Source organism: Microcebus murinus, chromosome 19 (assembly GCF_040939455.1).
Source record: "Microcebus murinus isolate Inina chromosome 19, M.murinus_Inina_mat1.0, whole genome shotgun sequence".
Lineage (NCBI taxonomy): Eukaryota > Metazoa > Chordata > Mammalia > Primates > Cheirogaleidae > Microcebus > Microcebus murinus.
In genome coordinates, this window is record NC_134122.1 from 4,557,054 (window position 1) to 4,575,280 (window position 18,227).

General features: G+C 51.6%; 1 protein-coding gene across 11 annotated transcripts in view; it reads left to right on the plus strand.

Annotated features, from left to right (window-relative positions):
• RBFOX1 (RNA binding fox-1 homolog 1) overlaps positions 1–18,227 on the plus strand; it is a 1,966,619-nt gene that overhangs the window by 263,014 nt on the left and 1,685,378 nt on the right. The gene's annotated exons all lie outside the window — the stretch shown is intronic.

The following is an 18,227-nucleotide window of genomic DNA, read 5'->3' on the forward strand; positions in this document are numbered from 1 at the left end:
TTACGTGCAAGGCAGCCCTCAATGTTCTGGTGCGTTTCCATTCAGCTGTTTTCCGTGGTCCTCACACCTCATGGCCTTAGCACATGCTGTTCCCTTGACCAGGAATGCTTCTCCCTGAGGCTTGTTTATCTCGGAACTTTTCCACCGGTTCCCTACTTCATTCCAAGCACAATTCTAGGAGCTGGGGAGGTGGTGGGGAAACAACACAGACACCAGCTTGGTGAGCTGCATCCTCGCTTTCTTAGGGTCTTTATTCAAACGTGGCCTTCCCCGCAGAGCTTGCCGGGGCGCCATTTAAACCTCCGGCCCCGCTCCACGCCCTTCCCCTCTGTTCCTCAGCAGCACCGGGCGTCCTCCGACACTCTGTGCGCCCCTCACGCGCTGGCCTGTTCCTCCCCACCACCAGGACGGCAGGGCTCTTGTCCTTCCTGTTCGCCCTGTGTCCCCGCACCGTGCCCGGACACTCCAGACGCGCACTCGCCGCAGGCAGCGGGAGCGGGAGACCCGCCGACGGCCTGCGCAGCGCTGCGTCCTCACTGCCTGCCAGGCTGCCTTCCACTCTCGCAGCCCCGGCCATCGTGGCGGCGTCCCGCGTGGTCCTTCCTGCCCCCATTTAACAGGCCAGCGCGTCCATGCCTAGTGAGGCCCGTGACCTGCTCGCGCCGCACGGTAGGCCAGGGAAGGACGGGCTCGCAGGCAGAGACCACGGCCCGGCCCGGCGTGGCTCCCAGAGGCTGAGGCTGTAAGTAGTCTAGAACGGGGAGGGGCGAGGGAGTCACACCCAGGCGGGGATTCTCATTTCTCAGTGTCCGGGAGCTGATAGAGACACCGGAATGTCAGGTCCAACTCGTGGACCGGTTCGGACTATCGTCTTTGAGGCGGGAGGTGGTCCAGGACGGGGGCCGTATTGGGGTCGTGTTGATGGGGCCGGGTTCCGTCATCGAGTGGAGAGATCGCAAGAGCATCGGATGCGCCCGGGTGCTGCTTTTCAGGCCTGCAAGTTCAAGTTCCCGCCTTATCCTCATTTTACTCCGCAGTCAAGGCAGATGGGTTGCTTTTCCTAGTGAGCTCGAGATGCCTGGGTTCCACGGAGGGGCACAAAGTCTCTCCTTCCGATCTCCCTCCTCCATCTCCCATTCTCCTCCTGCACAGTTGCCTCGTGTGTTCATCCTGCTGCCTCCAGGTTCCCGGCTCCCTGGCCGAGGTCAGTTCCCTCTGGTTTCCCCCTCCTCGGGGCTGCGGAGGGAGTGTCACATCCTGTAGGAGAACCAGGAAGCAAGCCCAGCCCTTTTCTTGCCACGAGCGGCCACTTCTTACAGGAAAAACGCTCTCTACGTCTCATTTCCGTCTCATCTCAGACTCCCCTCCTTGGAGGCGGTGGGTGGGGGATCCTGTTCTGGGTCTGGCACTTTTACCCCAACAACTGGCACTGCAGCCATTTTTAAACCAGAAGGAAAAAAGCAAATTTGGGCATAGATTAAAAAGAAGCTGTCTCCCCCTACGTCCCCCCCCCCGGGGGGGACGGTGCAGGAGGGCTCTGGGCAGGTGGGAGAGTTTTCAGTGCAACTTTCATCTCTCTGGTTTTCTCCCCGAGTCCTCGGGGATTTCATAAACATTATGTTGCTCAATTTCAGTTCAATGGCACAGAGTCGTTCCAACGTGTTCTAATTACTCAGACATAGATGATTTCTGGTGCACTTTAAATGATTTCGGATGCACTTTTGTCTATCAGGCTGCTGATTTATGACTCCCCGGGACTTTGATGTTGTGCTTCATTGATTTCTTTTAAGGCTCTTCAGAGATATATTTATTATAGACGTTGCATCTCCCTGTTCATTTGCTCCATAATTCTGAAACACTCTCATTTTCCAGTTGTCAACACTCCACCCACCCTCGTACACATCCTGTACCAGCAGCAGCAGCAAGACGTGTTTATTGAGTGCTTACTGAACGCAGATTCAGGCACTAGACGCTATGGGTGAGTGGAGACGCACAAATTAAATTTAAAACAAGAACAAAAGCACAGGCTCCCGCCGGTGGCATGCTTACCATTTAGACAAAGGGACAGCACACACCCGGGGAGTCATGTGGCCCTGCAGAGGAGGAAGAGCATGGGGAGGCTGTGCAGGGTGCTTGGAAGAGAAGAGGGGTGAGAGATGGGTGAGGTTGGAGCTCTGTGTCCAGGTCTCTGCCGGGATGGGGGCTGGACAGTGCTGGGCACTGAGTTCATGGACAGGTGTTAATAAAAAGCAGGGCTGCACGCCTTTGCGTCTGTGTGCTTGGTAAATCCTCGGGCTTCAGAGAGTGAGCGGTGCTTATGCTCGAGTCCACTTGCCCTGAAGGCAGGCCTGTTCATCTGCACAACTGCCTTTGTTTAACCCGTCTCCATAGAGACGAGAGGGGAGGGACGTTGGTCCACTGGAGCGGTGTTTTGACAGGGCAGCCGGCTGTGGTCCTAGAGGTGGAAGTCCCCGCTTAGTCCCCTTCTCACGGGTCCTGGAGCCTCAGTTGTGTCGTCTGTGTAATGGAGCACAGACCATGCCGGTCGGCCACTGTGGACTGGGCACTTTCTGTGCTCCAGGGAGGAGCGGATCCACGTCTCGTGGGGCCTGAGCCTCGATCACTTTGGGAGTCCCGTTGGGAAAAGGAACCCCAAGTTATGAGTGCTATCGGGGTTTCTGCCCCGGGGTGGGCACCACTAGGGTTAGCACTGGGACTGTCAGTGCTTTTTATCTTTACCTTCCCCAATTATTTGTGGCACGGTGTTCAGTGTTCACAACAGGTCGTCTGTGTAATGGAGCACAGACCACGCCAGTCAGCCATCGTGGGGCTTCTGTAACCAGCTACGCTGCTTTTCCCTGGAGAAAGGGCTCGAGATGCCTTCCGGAAGCCGGCTTGACCCTGCGGTCGGGGAGAGCTGGGTCTGAGCTCTTCCCCACTGCCCTGCCCTGCAACGGACAGCGTGGCTCCACTTCCGGGACAGATTGGGACCACGGTTCTTGCCTCCTCAGGCTGCTCTGGGGTCCCCTGGGCTGGCTTCAGGGTCCACTGGGGACAGGGACTTTCCCTCTCTGGAAGTCCCCAGCCGCAGCCTGGAGTTCCTGCAGCCTGAGCCCAGGAAGGGAAGGTGAGGGGCTGACGCCACCTGGTGGCCACTTCTGGGAGCTGCCACTGCCGCATCACCCAGGAGGGAGGTATCCCTGCCAGGGCAAACGGGGAGGATTGTGGGCCCCCCCAGGAGGAGGTCAGCGCTGCTCTGGGGAGGGCGAGGCTCACGTGAGCACCTGGCTTATGAGATCCAGAGATACTCCTGTCAGCGTGCCTGGATCTTCCCGCTGAGCCACTGCGAGTACAGCTCCCAGGGAAGTGGCCACTCTCCTGCTTCCCTCCTCCCTTCCCCCTTGCTCTCCTCCTCCTCCACCTCCTCACCATGGCTCAGCCAGACTACCTTTAACTAGATACTTTGAATGCTGACTATTCCAGGTGGACTGGGGGGGTGCTTGCTGAGTTAGAGGCCAGGCCGCAGCCCAGCCGCGGGTTCTGGGGGTTGAGATCCCCCTCGTCCATCCGTCCTTCCATCGCCCATTCGTGAAGCACACACAGGTCCAACACATGCATTTGAGGCCACAACGTGCCACACGTCGTGCCAGGCACAGGCTCCACTTGTGACTTTGAGGGTGGCATGTGCCATTCTCTCCCTTCCCTGCCTGGAAACGCCTGCTCTCTCTCGAGACCCGAGTCTAACGCTGCTCTGCAGACTCGGCCGTGGGCGCCCCCTCCTCCCCCCGTCAGCCCCAGGTCCTTTGGGGAGCTTCCTGCTTCCGTCACCTCTGCCCCCGGCCCCGGGTGCTCAGCGGTCAAAGCCTGAGTCACAAACCCCACAAGCCGGATTCTGTCTGCCTGGGACTCTGTATTTTCCCGGTGAGAGTCTTGTTCCCCACCTTACAAGCACCCTGGATACGACGGTGTCTTTTGAAGTCCGGAAATCTTAGCAGCGGCAGCACGGGGCTGCAGAGGAATTTGTTTTCTGCATTCCTTGGGTTTCACCAGCCTCGCTCTGATAGGGCTGTCTTTATTCTCAGGGCTTTCGTGAAAGTGAGTTGTTCCTGAGGGCTGTACTTCTGGAAACCTGGTGTTCTGTTCTGTTTTTGCTTTATTTCTCTTTCCCAGTATTTTCGAGCTAATGCTGGGGACGGGGAAAGTGAGGCTTGCTTTATTGATTGATAGATTGCAGCACCCAGGCCAGGTAGCAAGTCAGGAAACGAGAGGAGCGGGATGATGGGTGTCTCCCCTCCTCCTAGGTGGAACCTCGCAGGCTCACCTGGCGTCTGCAAAGGCCCGCTCTGATCTGGCGTCTGCCACGAGGATGTTGTTCCAACAGCCGGAGTCTAAGCTCTGGCATGCGGTGCATACTCAGTACATGATTGGCAATTTTTAAATCGAGGTGTAACTTACCATAAAGTACACAGATCTTACGAATGCAGCATGATGAATGTTTACATGTGTGCAACCCCTGGTTCCCACCCCCCGGGTCAAGATATAAAACATTTTCAGCTGCTAGAAGGCTTCCCGCCACCCACCCCAGTCAGACCGCCCCGCCCAGCCCTTACTCCGCTGCTCTCTGCTGACTGAGGTCAGTCGTGTCTGTCTTCGAGCTTCCTGTGAACGGAGTCCTGCCCTGGTGGGCACGGCCGCTGCCTCTGTTGCGTGTGTCCACGGCCAGACGCGTCAGATCGTACACACCGAATACGTGCGGGGTGTTGTTTCAGTTACACCCCAGTAGAGCCGTTTACAAAAGCAGATGTCCAGGAGCGTTGTCCGCATTGAAAATCGTTGACCAGTTTGAACTTGCTTGTTGAATTAATCCCCCATCACTTTTGAATTCTTATTTTGGGTCAAGTTGAAACCAGCTCAGGAAGGTGGATCAGGTCAGGAGGAGTTCAAGAGTTTGCCTTTGCGTTAAAGAGAGACCTTTAACGTGGATTCTGCTGCTCCCGGACACCTTCGTGTGTGGGACCCCTTGCTGCCACACAGGATCGGGGGCTTGGGAGGCCCCCATGCATAGTGTGGGGCTTGGGATACTGATGGGCACCAGCTCCCCCTGATATTTGTTCACTGTGGTTTCGGGGAGCCAGGGCTATTTAGGAGGAGACTTGCTGTCACCCTTGGACAGGACAAGATGCCTAATGTATTTACAGTCACTGTGGTTCATGCCTGATTTGCAGCAGTGGAGGGAACCACATGAGAAAATTGTCCCATTTACAAGATGTCTAAAGGGGTCACCTGTGAGGCCTTAGCTCTCAGGTGGGTTCATTCTCCCCACGCCGAGAGGTTTGTAGGATACTGACAGACAGGCCTTCCTGGCTCTAGCTGCCCTGGCTGCAAACACTGGGGTGGGACCCCGGGCTGGAGGACCTACATGTCCAGACAGATAGTGGCCAGGGACGGGCATGTTCAACACGAGATTAACAGGCTCTGGAGGGAGGCCCGGAGACCCGGAGCTTGGACTGGATTGCTTTGCAAGGTAAGCTCTTGATTTGGCGACCTCATCTCTCGCCCCAGCCCCGGGGCTTCACTCACAACCCAGCTTGTTAACAGGGAGCGATCTTATCCTGTTAGCCTTTCACTCGAGAGAAATTGGATTGAAAATCTCGCCAGACTGCCTCTGGACAGAGCTTTTCCATCAGCTGCGAATGACCCTCGGGCAGGGAGAGTTGCTTTCCTTTACACACCATTAGCAGGTGACAAGGAGGGGGCCTCCCCCTCTGCCCGGCAGTTGTCAGAAACTCCTGGAGATGAGTCCCTGCCGGGGCTCGCTGCCTGACCCGGGCGAGGCCTGAGCGTTGCTTCCCGCTCTGCACGTGGGCCCCTCTCTGAGGCATGTGTGATCCCTGCACAGAGATTCTGTGAAAACAGTCACACCTGGGTGAGTCCCCTGGGCACCTGGGGGCTCAAATCCTCCTCCTGGGTGGCCCAGAGCTTCAAGGAAGAACATGCCTGATGTCCTACAGCCATTGTTTTAACCATGCCCATCCTGTGTTTTATTGCATCCCTGTGCAGGTGGTAGATTCCTTGGGTACACTTTAACAAAAATTAAAAAGTCAACGTCTATTGAGATCTGAGCTCATGACACCCGCTGGGGTTGGTGCCGACTCTCTCATGGGCCGGGTCTGTTTTCTTGGTTCAGCCAAAAGCGAGCAGTGGGTCAAGCTGGAAAATGGTGCCGAAGCTTCACGTACTGGGGCATCATGGCCTTGGGGAGAAAAAGTCAGATTTCACCCAGCCAGGCTGACGGTGGCTTGTCCGTCGTGGCCCTGAAGATCAGCTCCCGCTTCCCGGGCAGTTGCTACTGCAGCCCGGGGCTGGTGCTCGGTGCTGGTGCTTCACGTTCTATTTTGTGCCATGCTCACACTGTCCCACGACCCTGAGCCTCAGCCCACCTGTGGATGGGAAAACCGAGCCCCACAGGGACCCAGCCACTGCCTGTCTGAACTGAGGGCTGTCCGACCGCCGGACCTGCCCCCTGCGCGCGCCTCGCCGCGCACGTCTCTGCAGAAGGCGACGCCAGCCTTCTCTTCCAAGCGCTGCTGTGCTCCTGCGCCAGGGCCGCTGCCACCAAGCGCCCAGCCCCGGTGACCTGAGCAACAGAGATGTATTTCCTCTCGGTTCTGGGGGCCGGGAGTCTGAGACGGCTGTGTCAGCGGGGTGGTTTCTCCTGAGGCTTCTCTCCTCGGCTGGTTGACGGCCACGTTCTTACCGTACCTTCACGTGGTCTCTCTGTGTCTGTATCCTGATCTCTCTCTCTCTTTTTTTATTTTTATTTTATTTCAGCTTATGATGGGGGTACAGATTTTAAGGTTTCAATAAATGCCCTTTCCTCCCTCCCCCCACAAGTCTGAGTCTCCAGCATGACCATCCCCCAGACGGTGCACATCTCACTCATTATGTATGTATGTTACCCACCCCTGATCTCTTTTTAAAAGGACACCAGTCACATTGGAGTAGGGCCCATCCCAGTGGCCTCATTTTAACTTAGTTAACCTCCTTGAAGACCTGCACCCAGATACAGTCACTTTCTGAGGCTTAGAATTGGGGGAGGGTCAGGACTGTAACACAGGAATTTGGGAAAAACACAGTTCAACCCATAACAAGTCCTCTGCATGTAGCTCATCCATGTGTTCCTGACAACATCCTGTGGACTGGACGTCACTGCCAACCGTGTTGAATTAGTGAGGAAACTGAGGCACAGAGGGCTCACGTAGAAGGCGGGACATAGGCTTTAGCTGGGCTCAATGCTGATATCCCTCACCTGAAATGCTGTGTGTGAAGACCTACCCTCACGCCCCCTGTCATCTCAGTGTGTCACACGGTGATTGGGGAACAGGAAGGTTCTCTCCAGGTGGAGGATTTTCCCCTACCTCCCTACTGAGAAGGGATCGGTCATTAACTCTAAAAGCAGGGCGAAACCGCCATCCAGTGGCTGCATCAGGACTCTGTGCAAACGTTCATGTATCCAGACGCACTTTTCTGCGCCCGGGGGCTCTCGTTTCAGCGCTTAGGGTAGTGGTGGCGTCTGCCCCGTGGAAACATCTTTCCGCACCTGCTGGAGACCGCTGTCCAGCGTCTCCTGGGAAGGCGGAGCCTCTTGTAACAACGAAGACCTTGGCCACACGTGGGAAGTATGAACATGGCCGTGGGGAAATAGAATTATCTGGGTCATCTGAAACTCGGCCAGAAGCTCTTGTATCCCAATTTGCCATACTGTCCTCTTATTCCTGAAAAGTATGTTCCTCAGTGAAAACCGTACATGAGTCAGGTTCCCCAGAGTTCTCAGCACCTGTTCCTAGCCCCCGATTCCATGGGCACCAGTTATCCACAGTCTGGAGACGCACCCGCCAGTCTCCAGTTGTTTAGAACAGTGTTTTGACACCAACCATGGTGCTGAAGCTCTAACTCTGAGATCTTAGGAGGCCTAATCCATATAATTAATTATGCACACTTTTCCCACTGGAACATAAGCTCTGTGGGGACCAGGAGTCCTGTGTACTGCTCTGTACTCAGCACCTGGCAAAGTAAGCGCTCGATAAATAATCACTGGTGGATGAGTAAATGAATCAGTTGGGTTATAGGGTTAGATCATCAGAGATCTTCATACATACCTGCAGAGTTTCTGGAACTTGAATCTTGTCCTTTCTCTAGTTTTACATTTGTTTTCTTTTATGTGCTTAGACCAATGGCTGGCAAACTTCAGCCCATAGGCCAGATGTGGCCTGGTGCCTGTTTTTATAAATAAAGTTTTATTGGAACGTGGCCACACCTATTCATTTCCATGTTGTGGCTTTCCTGCTACAGTGTCAGAGTTGATAGTTGCAACAGAGACTGTATGGCCTACAAAGACAAAAGAGCACTTATTTTCCGCCCTCTGTGTCTGTGGGTTCCACATCTGTGGATTTAACCAACCTCAGATGGAAAATGTAGTTAGGTAGGTCTATGATGGTTGTCTCTGATTATTTATCGAGTGCTTACTTTGCCAGGTGCTGAGTACAGAGCAGTACACAGGACTCCTGGCCCCCACAGAGCTTATATTCCAGTGGGAAAAGTGTGCATAATTAATTATATGGATTAGGCCTCCTAAGATCTCAGAGTTAGAGCTTCAGCACCATGGTTGGTGTCAAAACACTGTTCTAAACAACTGGAGACTGGCGGGTGCATCTCCAGACTGTGGATAACTGGTGCCAAATGGAATCGGAGGGCTAGGAACATGCTGCTGAGCAGCAGCTTTCATGCCATTATGTTCTAACTCATACAGTATAGCAGCTATTTACATGGCATTGACATTGTATTAGGTATCATAAGTAATCTACGGATGGTTTAAAGTACATGGGAGGGTGTGTGCATAGGGTATATACAAATATTGTGCTGTTTTATGTGAGATACTTGAGCGTCTGTGGGTTTTTGTATCTGAACAGGGGTCTTAGAACCAAGCCCCCATGGATGCCAAGGGACACTTGTACTACTTGCCATTTACAGCACTAGTGACCAATCCCTGGCTTAGGCTAAAGGAAGCCACCAGCGAAGTGAACAGTCATATTGGGGTGTTATGATGTTGGTCTGAGGAGAGAAGGGGATGGGACTGTTTCCCTCTGCCCAGAAGCCGGGGGCCTACTTGGCTTTTACGGCAGGGTCCTCAAACTTGAGGGCACGTAAGAATGGATCGCGTAACGGTTCCTCAAAGTGCATCTTCCCAGGCCCTGCCACTGGCATTCATGGGACGGGGCCCTGGAATTTATTCAGTCACTAATTCAGCAGTGACATACTGAGCACTTACCATATGCCAGGACCTGTTGTAGGTGCTAGGTGTACCGCAGGGACCAATAAAGAGCAAGCCCCTGCCCTCAGAGGGTTTCCATTCTAGCGGGAGAACATTCATGGTCACCGGCAAACGCACAGGCAGTGCTGAGTGGGGCAAGGCCTGCGGACACTAGTCTGTGTCTGCACACGCTCCCCAGGTGACGCAGTGCAGGTGGCCGTGGCCCGGAGGACCACACGCTCCCCAGGTGACGCAGTGCAGGTGGCCACGGCCCGGAGGACCACACGTTCCCAGCTGCCTTCTTAAGGTCCCCAATTAATGATCCTCACCTGAGCCACCTTTTTTCCCCATGGCCACCACTGGCGACAAGCTGAACCCCCTCCCTCCGGCCATTTGCAGTGCCCCTCACCTGCCCCTCCCTTCCCCACCTCCCTCCCTCTCTGAATCTGGTCGAAGTAGACTTGAAGTCCTAGGGTGGCCGTAATTCTTCACAGTTTATAAAGGCTTTGAAAAGAAGCTTTATTGAGATACAATTCACAAGAACACAATCCACCGGTTCAGAGTCCACCGTTCTCAGTGCTCACGCGGCGGCGCACACGCCACAGTCGGCCTTGGAACGTTTTCATCATCCCCCGGGAGACCCCGGGCCGAGGCTTCTGCAGACTGTTTTATTTAATCCTTAGAGAGCTCCGTGAAGACAGCAGGGCAGACTTTTCCCATTTCCCCCCATTTCCCGGATGAGCAAACCAGGCCTCGAAAGAGCTTAGGGATTTGCGAAACACATTTAGAGGAAAATTTTAGGTCACTTTTAATTTTAGAAGGCACCAAGGAGTTCCTAAAAACAAAGATTTGGAGTCTTTGGGTTGTTTGATCCGTTCTTCTCAAATTGTAGCGTGCACACAGCTGCGCCGGCTAAGATGCGTGCTGATTCTGAGGTCTGGGGCGGGGCGGGAGTCCTCTGCATTTCTAACAGGCAATCCTGCTGTGGCTCGTGGACCACAGTCGCAGGGGTTTGTGCGGCTCTTCGGCTCTTAGTGTCTTCTTTCTGAGGCGAGTCCGCACTCCCCAAGAAGCGGGGGTGTTATTGTACCTTGTGAAAACCTAGTGCTTGCCACAGGGGAGTGGTTATGTCCCTGTCTAGCAGGGTCAGGGAAAGCCACCGTGTATTGTTACCGTTGTTACTGTTACCCACAACAGTCTTCGCTCTGTGGACTGTTCAGCCTCCAGACAAAGAGCCCAATCCCTTTCCCCAGCCTGCCCTGGCTGGAGTATCCACGTACTTTCTCTCCCTTGAGTCTCTCATCTCTGTTCACATATTGCCGTGTTAGCGTGGCCCTTCCTAACCCCACCCCTCAAGTAAAATAGCCACCCCCAGCCTTGTAGCCCTGGAAAACAGTCATCCTCCACTCCCCAGCCTTGCTCTACTGTCTCAGAGACCTTGTCACGCTCAGCATTGCATACGTGTGCATGTTCTGGTATTAAAAGCTCCCTTTCATCACTGTCCCTGTATGTCATTGGAAAGCCCTGTGGCCCGGGGACTTCTGACAAATCTCTTGCCACCCGGAGACTCTTAAAGCCTGTGTCCAGGTTGGGGAGAGCTCTAAGAGCCTCTGAGTTCCCACGGTCTCAAGCACAGGCTCGCCCCCTTCTCCCCGCCCGGGGGTGCTGGAGGACAGTGCTGTGATCGTCTGTCTGGGTAATGGAGTCAGACTGCCAGCCGCAGTCGGACGGGCTCCCAGCTGCCGCCGCGCACACACGTCAGGCTGGCTCGGGCGCAGCCGGCAACTTGAGGTGACAGGGCCCGGGGCTTGCCTCGGGGACCCTTCGGGAAGCTCATATGCCGAGTGCCAGGTGGCACCGCAGAGCTCTTTTCGTGGGCTGGCGGGGCGGAGGGAGTTGCTTGCTGAATGGCCGTGGGAGGGGAGGTGGGTCGTTTGGCGACTTGGAGGCTGACCAGTAGGTTTATCTGCTGCCAAACAGCACATGCACCGTCTGCAGGGACCCTGCCTGGATTTGGGGCAGTGAGATTGGAGGCGGCCGTGGTGCCAGACAGCCTGCCTGGGAGACATCAGCCGCACAGTATAATCCATGGGCATTTTGGATTGTGTTCAAATGGGAGTCAGGGATGCTGCACAGAGGGTGATGAGAGGGACCTGGTATTGCAATTTTGCGTTTAAGCTCTCCTCCTCTCGCTTGCCAAAGGGCCCTGATTGTCACTTGCTGACTAAGCCCCGCCCAAAGATAAGCCCCAGGTGGCAAGGCAGGGTCTCTTGTCTGCATCCCCCGGGTCTGGAGCAGTGCCTAGGTGTGGAGGGGGCTCAGAAAACACCCAGTGGATGAATGAGATAATGGTGTCCCCGCTGGTCCCCAGGTGTCAGGCAGTGCTCTCCTTTGATGTCCCTGCAGTTTTCAGGTGAGGTGACTCGGGCACAGAGACATCAAGAAACTGGCCGTGAGTCACACAGCTCCTCAGCATTCTGCTCAGGATCTGAGCTCACTGGCGTTGCTGACCTCTGTGCTGTCCTTCCTAACCAGCAAGGTGTGACGACCAGTTTGGAGTGACTTTTTAACATCTCATGTCCTCCCACTTCCCCTCTGGAGGAAGGTGACTCATGGTCCTGGGGACAGGAAGGCTGAGACAGAGGCGTCTACAGGGCTGGTTCATCTGAAGCCTCCCTTCTCGGCTGAAGGTGCCGTCTTCTCCCTGCGTCTTCATGTGGACACGGGTCAGGTGGGATTAGGACCCACGCCCGTGATGTCACCTTAACCTAATTGCCTCTTGAAGGACCTTGTCTTCAATAGCAGTCATGCTCTCCAGTGCTGGGGGTTCGGATTCCAACATAGGAATTCTGGGGGGTACGGTTCAGTCCATAACTGACCTTGACCAAGAAGCTCAACGAATCCTGCTTCCTCCTCCCCAAGGTCATCTCTCCTCACACCCTGCTCCCCCGAGGGAACCAGACGTCAGATGTTAACAGAACTGCACTTCTGGACCACTTGGTTCTACTCAGAGGCTTTGGTGGAAATTGTTCCCTTATTTCCTGTGCCGGGTCTCACCTGTGAGTGGGACTGAGGCTTCAACCGGTGGTTAAAAAAGAGCTCAACTCTTTCCTCAACGCCCTTCTCAACACATCTGAGCGGTCGTTTTATCTAAAGCAGTTTTTTTTTTTCCATAAGAAAGAATTTTGCTTAATTGGGTCTCATTTCTGTTCTCCCCTTAACAACCAAAGCGTCTGCATTTCTGTTGGGATTGAAAGCCCCAATCAGTTCAGATAAATCAGCTTCCTTTTAAATTATGATCTTGGAGGAAATAATGATCTAACTTACTTTTCGTTAATTACTTTTATGTGAATTAGACATCCCGGCTTTGCAGTCACTGCTTCCCTCAGAAGTATTTAAGCCCTCAAATCTATTTAAACCCTTTCTTTTTTACTCAAATTAAGATGCTGAAAAATTCCACTATTAGAAATAATTTGGGTTTTCTTTTTTTAAAGCTCAGCTTCATGGCTTTGTAATTTTAAATAATTTGAGCTGAAAATGATTCTATCATATCCCATGTAGTGGCACCAAATTACCATTTTCTCTTCAGAATTTTCTCATATAATTGGTGTGTCAGATTTAGTAAATAAATAAATAGAACAGACAGGTAATGAATAACACAGTCAGGTAGAATTGCAAAACATAAAGCAAATTGTGTACCCCACATATGGGGATTTTGCCTTTCAGCTGTAGTGATCATGGTGTGTGTCCCAAAGGGGGAAAATAACCAGTATGAAGGCAGAAAACAGTATAACTTTGAGTACAAAGCAATGGTTCTAAAAATGAGATATAAAAAATTATACAAACACGCAAACCTTCAGAAGTGAAGCAACAGCTTCATAAATAGTGAGAATATTAAGAAGGGGATTATCTGCCAAAAGAGGTACAGTCAGCCTTCCGAATCCTCAGAGTCAACCAACTGAGGATCAGAAATATTGGGGGAAAAAATTAAAATAACAGTAAAAAAATATTACAAATAAAACCCCAATATAGTATAACACTATTTACATCAAATTTGATATCATAGGTAATTTAGAGATGATTAGAAGTACATGGGAGGAAATGCACAGCTTATATGCAAATACTCTACCATTTTATATAAGGGACTGGAGCATTTATGGATTTTGGCATCTGTCGGGGGTCAGGGGTCCTAGAGCCAATCCCTCATGGATATAAAGGGGCAATTATATATAGTTAAAACTTGTGAGAAGTGGCCAAAGCAGTACTTCAAGGCATTTTTATAGCCTTAGGTGTTGTTAGGACTTTTCCATCATCAGAGAGAGAGGAATTTCTTACATTTTTAGTATTAAGTAGATTAGTCTAAGGGTGGTGGTCTTTCTGCCACCCCCACCCCAATTAGAAAGAATGCTGTGCAGTTAGGGTTTGAGTGCTTGTAACTGTTCAGTCTCTGGCATTGGGCAGCTGCCTTCATATCAGCTGTACTGAGAAACTTAGTGCAGCCCCGTGTTTGAGTGAAGAACTCGGGGGTTGAAGGGACCCAAGAATTGAAGTCTCTCTTGTTTTTTTAATCTTTATTATTTTATTCTCCAAACATATATATTATTTTCTACTACATAACTCTGTTATGTTTCCATTTTTGTATACTGAGGTTGTTCTTTTCTAATCAGAAAAAAAGAAAATAAAAGACCAAAACAAATTACCCCTCAGTTTTTAATCTTTTATATTCTTCTTAGAAGAGTAAAGTCTGGGTAGCAGAATTTTCGTTGTTTTATTTGTTTGGTTTTAGTTTATCCAGAAAATTATAAAATATCTTTAAGTCAAAACTAAAATGTGAGTTTGAAGACATTTTGACTCTATATATCAGATCAGCTCAATTAACAAGTATTTTAGTGCTTGCTTTGGGTTGTACAATATTGTAGTAGAATATGAAAGATATGGTTTTATTTATTTATTGGAGCAAATTCTCACAGATTGACTTCCTTTTCTTTCTCTTTTATTTTCTGCTCTTTACCGACCCCTCTGTATCCTAGGCACATTCCCCATTGAGAATCCAACCAAAGGGAACTCTGAGTTCTTGGGAAAAGGAACCATTGATGCAGTTTAGGTTTCTAGGATACGGGCTGAGGAAAGAAACCTCTGGGTCAGCCAAGTAGTATTTGAACCCTAGGAAAGAGCCCACATCCAAGGTCTGAAATCTCCTTGTGTTACTGGTCTGTCTTCATCCCCAGAGAGGGTGGAGATGTCCCAAGAACCTGCAGCTGACAGCCGGGATAAATGATGGGGCAAACCTTGCTATTACAGTCCTTGGTATCGAGCCAGGGTTGACAGAGCAGTCTCTGGTTTCTCACCTGCCTAGTTCCCATGAGAGGGTTCTAGATCCCCAACAAATGTCAAATATGAGCACCCTTGCGGCTAAAGTGAGATCTTCCAAGGCCCTTTTCCATGCATGGGCTATAGTGAGGGCTGTGGCATCTGACCGGTTAGTCCTAAGCTGAGTCAGATCGTGTACCAAGGAACCTTGTGGCGTAGCGTGATAGGAAGTTATGGCTGAGGCCAAATGTCAGAGTAAACTGTGGGTGCGATTCAGTGTCTTTCTGATGATGCTGTCCGGGCCCCAGGCACCCAACACAGGGCTGAGCATTGCGCCAGCACAGCAGTGAGCAGTAAAGAGTAAAGGAAAACTGTGATGCTCCGAAAAGAGGCAGCTATTTTACTGTTCATTCTCTACTCATAAAACAAGGAGAATGCAAGGTTAGAGGACCTGAATTCAAACCCCAGGACCTGAATTCAGCCCAAGTGGCCCTAGAATAAACACCCCCCATATCCTCAGTCTTCTTGGATGCACCAAGGTGTGATATTCAATATTTAACAACCTTTAGGGCCTCAACGCCAATCAGTAAGAATGGATGCAGCAACAAGCAGAACAGACCCAGCTGTAAACCTGCGCAGCCGTGCCGTGGTGACCGGCTGACTGGCAGCACCCTCCGTCATGTCTTAAGGATTTTGGCTACATATTCTCAGAGGACCCTGACAGTCTCCACAGACTCAGAGCCACTGCCCAAAGAGGGCTTCATGGGCTATTTAAACACTGGAAAACTCAGTAACATCGGAGTGGGGTCCAGTGTCAGAACAGATTCCGAGAAGCCGGCCACAGTGGTCTCCTCGTTCATGCGTGACACCTTGGCCACGCACCTGCCTGGGGTCCTGGTATGACAGTGGCTACCCTGAGCTTTATGTTTTTCTGTCCTGACCTCCCTTCCTTCAAGCTTAAAGTTGTATTTGCTCAACTCTCTGTCGTCCTTGAGGGACCTGGGCTCAGTGCTCAGTCCTTTGTGTTCCGCTGGGAGTGCCGAAGCCCAGTGGTGGAGAGGGCAGGTTTCTGGAGTCCGTCAGAACTGGGGCCGAGCCCTGGCCTCGCTTCAAGCCTCGCTTTCTGAACCTTAGCAAGTATGAAAATATCCATCCCACGGTATTACAGGGAGTTCAGGCTCATCAGACACTACACATACAGCGGTGCTCAATGCCTGGCCACACTTCTTATTTGGTTGGGGACAAAATCTCCGTGTCTGGGGGTGGGGTAGGGTGCTGCTTGCATGAGGCCAGTGCAGGTACATTTCAAGACCTTCTGTTTTTTCCCTATCTACCTCCATCTACCTCACAGGTGTGCTGCGTTATGCAGGAGTGGGGAGTATGGGGAACGCATTGATCTGATTAGTGACCACGGTGTTTGCAGAAGCTCTCCAGGCTCTGTTTGCAGACCTTCTCAGGACCTTCAGGGCAGTGGCAGGCAGCTTGCACGATGCTCTTCACGGAAAAGACTTCGTTCCCCAGCAGTTGGTGTCTGTGCACTTATCAACCAGTGTTTCCCAGAGACAAACCCTCTTCTTACTGCTTCTCCTGTCCTGATGAAGGGCATGGGACTGCTGCTCAAACCCCGGCGGGCTGGCCCCTGATTCTCGCTTTGTAGGTTTAATTGCTGGAGGAAAGGTGACAGCGGAGACAAAACGTGTGGACGAGGAGGTCATTTCAGAGAGGAGCGACTTGAACTTTAAGTTTTTTGGTTTTCTGATGTTTAATGACCAAATACGGTTGTTAGCTTCTGATGTTATTTTCTCCATCTCCTGCAAAGTAGCTGCAGGATGGCAACGTCTGCCATTTAATAGGGGGGCGTGGGGTGGTGAAGTCATTTCCCTTGGAAAGGTCACACTTGCATGTAGAGGTTGTCCACGACAAGTGGCTGAACCAGCTTCCAAAAGTGTGACTGCAGTCTGTGTTTAATACAGCGTAAAGAGGAGAAGAGCCAGGGAAACTCAGCTGGGCGTTGAGCGTGTCAGCTTGCTCTGATCCCGCGGTGAGGCTGCGGGCCTGGCTGGTGGGCCTGGCTGGCTCCAGAGGAGCTCCCCGATTTCCGCACCTCGAAAAGTCTCTCTTCCGTGTATCCATTGTGTCTTGACTTCCGTTATACATAATTGGCCACACACCGTCATGCTCTTCTGCTTGCATGTTTCCTGCCTCTTAGAGTGGGACTAACTGTTCATGTCCCCTTCCCCCTTTTCCCTTTCATTCCTTGTACCTAGTATTTGGGCTTTAGCACATAGTAGGTGTTTTCTGAATACTACTCGAATGGAATGTGCAGAGTCTGGGAAAAGGGCACTGGGCATTGCCCACGTGAGCTTTTCTCTTGCAGGGCCAGAGTTTGGCTGAAGGCCCAGTGTGGGATCATTTCCTGGGCTGGACACTGCGGTGGCCCATCGGGGCCAGGGCCATGGCAGGGTGGCGGGCAGGTGAAATGGCACCCCACAAAGCAAAGGAAGGGTAAGCCTCCTTGTGTTTGGTCTCCGTAAGCCTCTGTCCAAAGATCTCAAGGGGGATTGGATGCCTGAGGTTTCTTTTCCAACCCTGCCTCAGTTCCAGAGCCGGGGAGGGAATGCAGGTGCCAGGGGGAGGCCTTGCTGTGTGTGTCCAGAGGCCTCTTCACAAAGGCCATGGGGTGCAGGTGAGCCACTTAGCATGGCACCTGTCACATGTCCACAGTCAATATAAAATTATTATTATTTTATATTAAAAAAGATGCTGTGAGATAGTTCAACTCACTTTGGTTGGATTGGATTTAGGAGATCTGCTGTTCCACATTCCACATCACAAACTGTATCCCTTGGGCAAGTCTTTTTACCTTTCTGAGCTATTAATATGTCCTGGTCAGTGTCCTTTTATGCCGTGTAAAGATGGAGATAATAACATCTATCTTTTTTTGGTGTGGTGAGAATCAAATTAAGTAAATGAAAAGTGTCTAGCATCATAATGACTCAGTAAATGATAACCACCATTTTTGTTGTTATTTTTGAGCAAGGCAAGGCCTTTGAGGTCTTTAGGAATAGTTGCATTTTGACATCACACATAACATCAGTGGTGATTCATCCAGAAATAACACTTCCTTCCAGTCTCTGCCCACGAACCAACTGGCCCCACCTGTGTTTATTTTGTCTTCTGTTCTTGGAGCCTGCAAGGGGGCACTGGGAGGGTGAAGACAGGAGGCACCATAGCTGTGATTTAGCGAGTACTTACTATCCAGCACGTGCTGTGCTAGCACTTTACAAAAATGATTGCAAATTAGTCTTCAATGCTGTAGGGTAGGTCCTCTTATCATCCTCCTTTAAAAGGTGGTAGAACGGAAGCACATGGGAGTTCAATAACTTTCTTAAACATAGCTACGAAAACAGGGCTGGGGGGGCAACCCAGGTTATCTGATTACAGGGGTGCTAATTCTGACAGCTCCTTTGTATTAGTGTATGTTAGAAAGCCTTGAAACTACCACTCTTCTCCCTGGGACCACACACTAGGCAGTAGATAGATGCTTGTCTATCTATAGACAGACATAGATAGGCATAGATAGATGCCTGTCCTTTGACCTCCTATT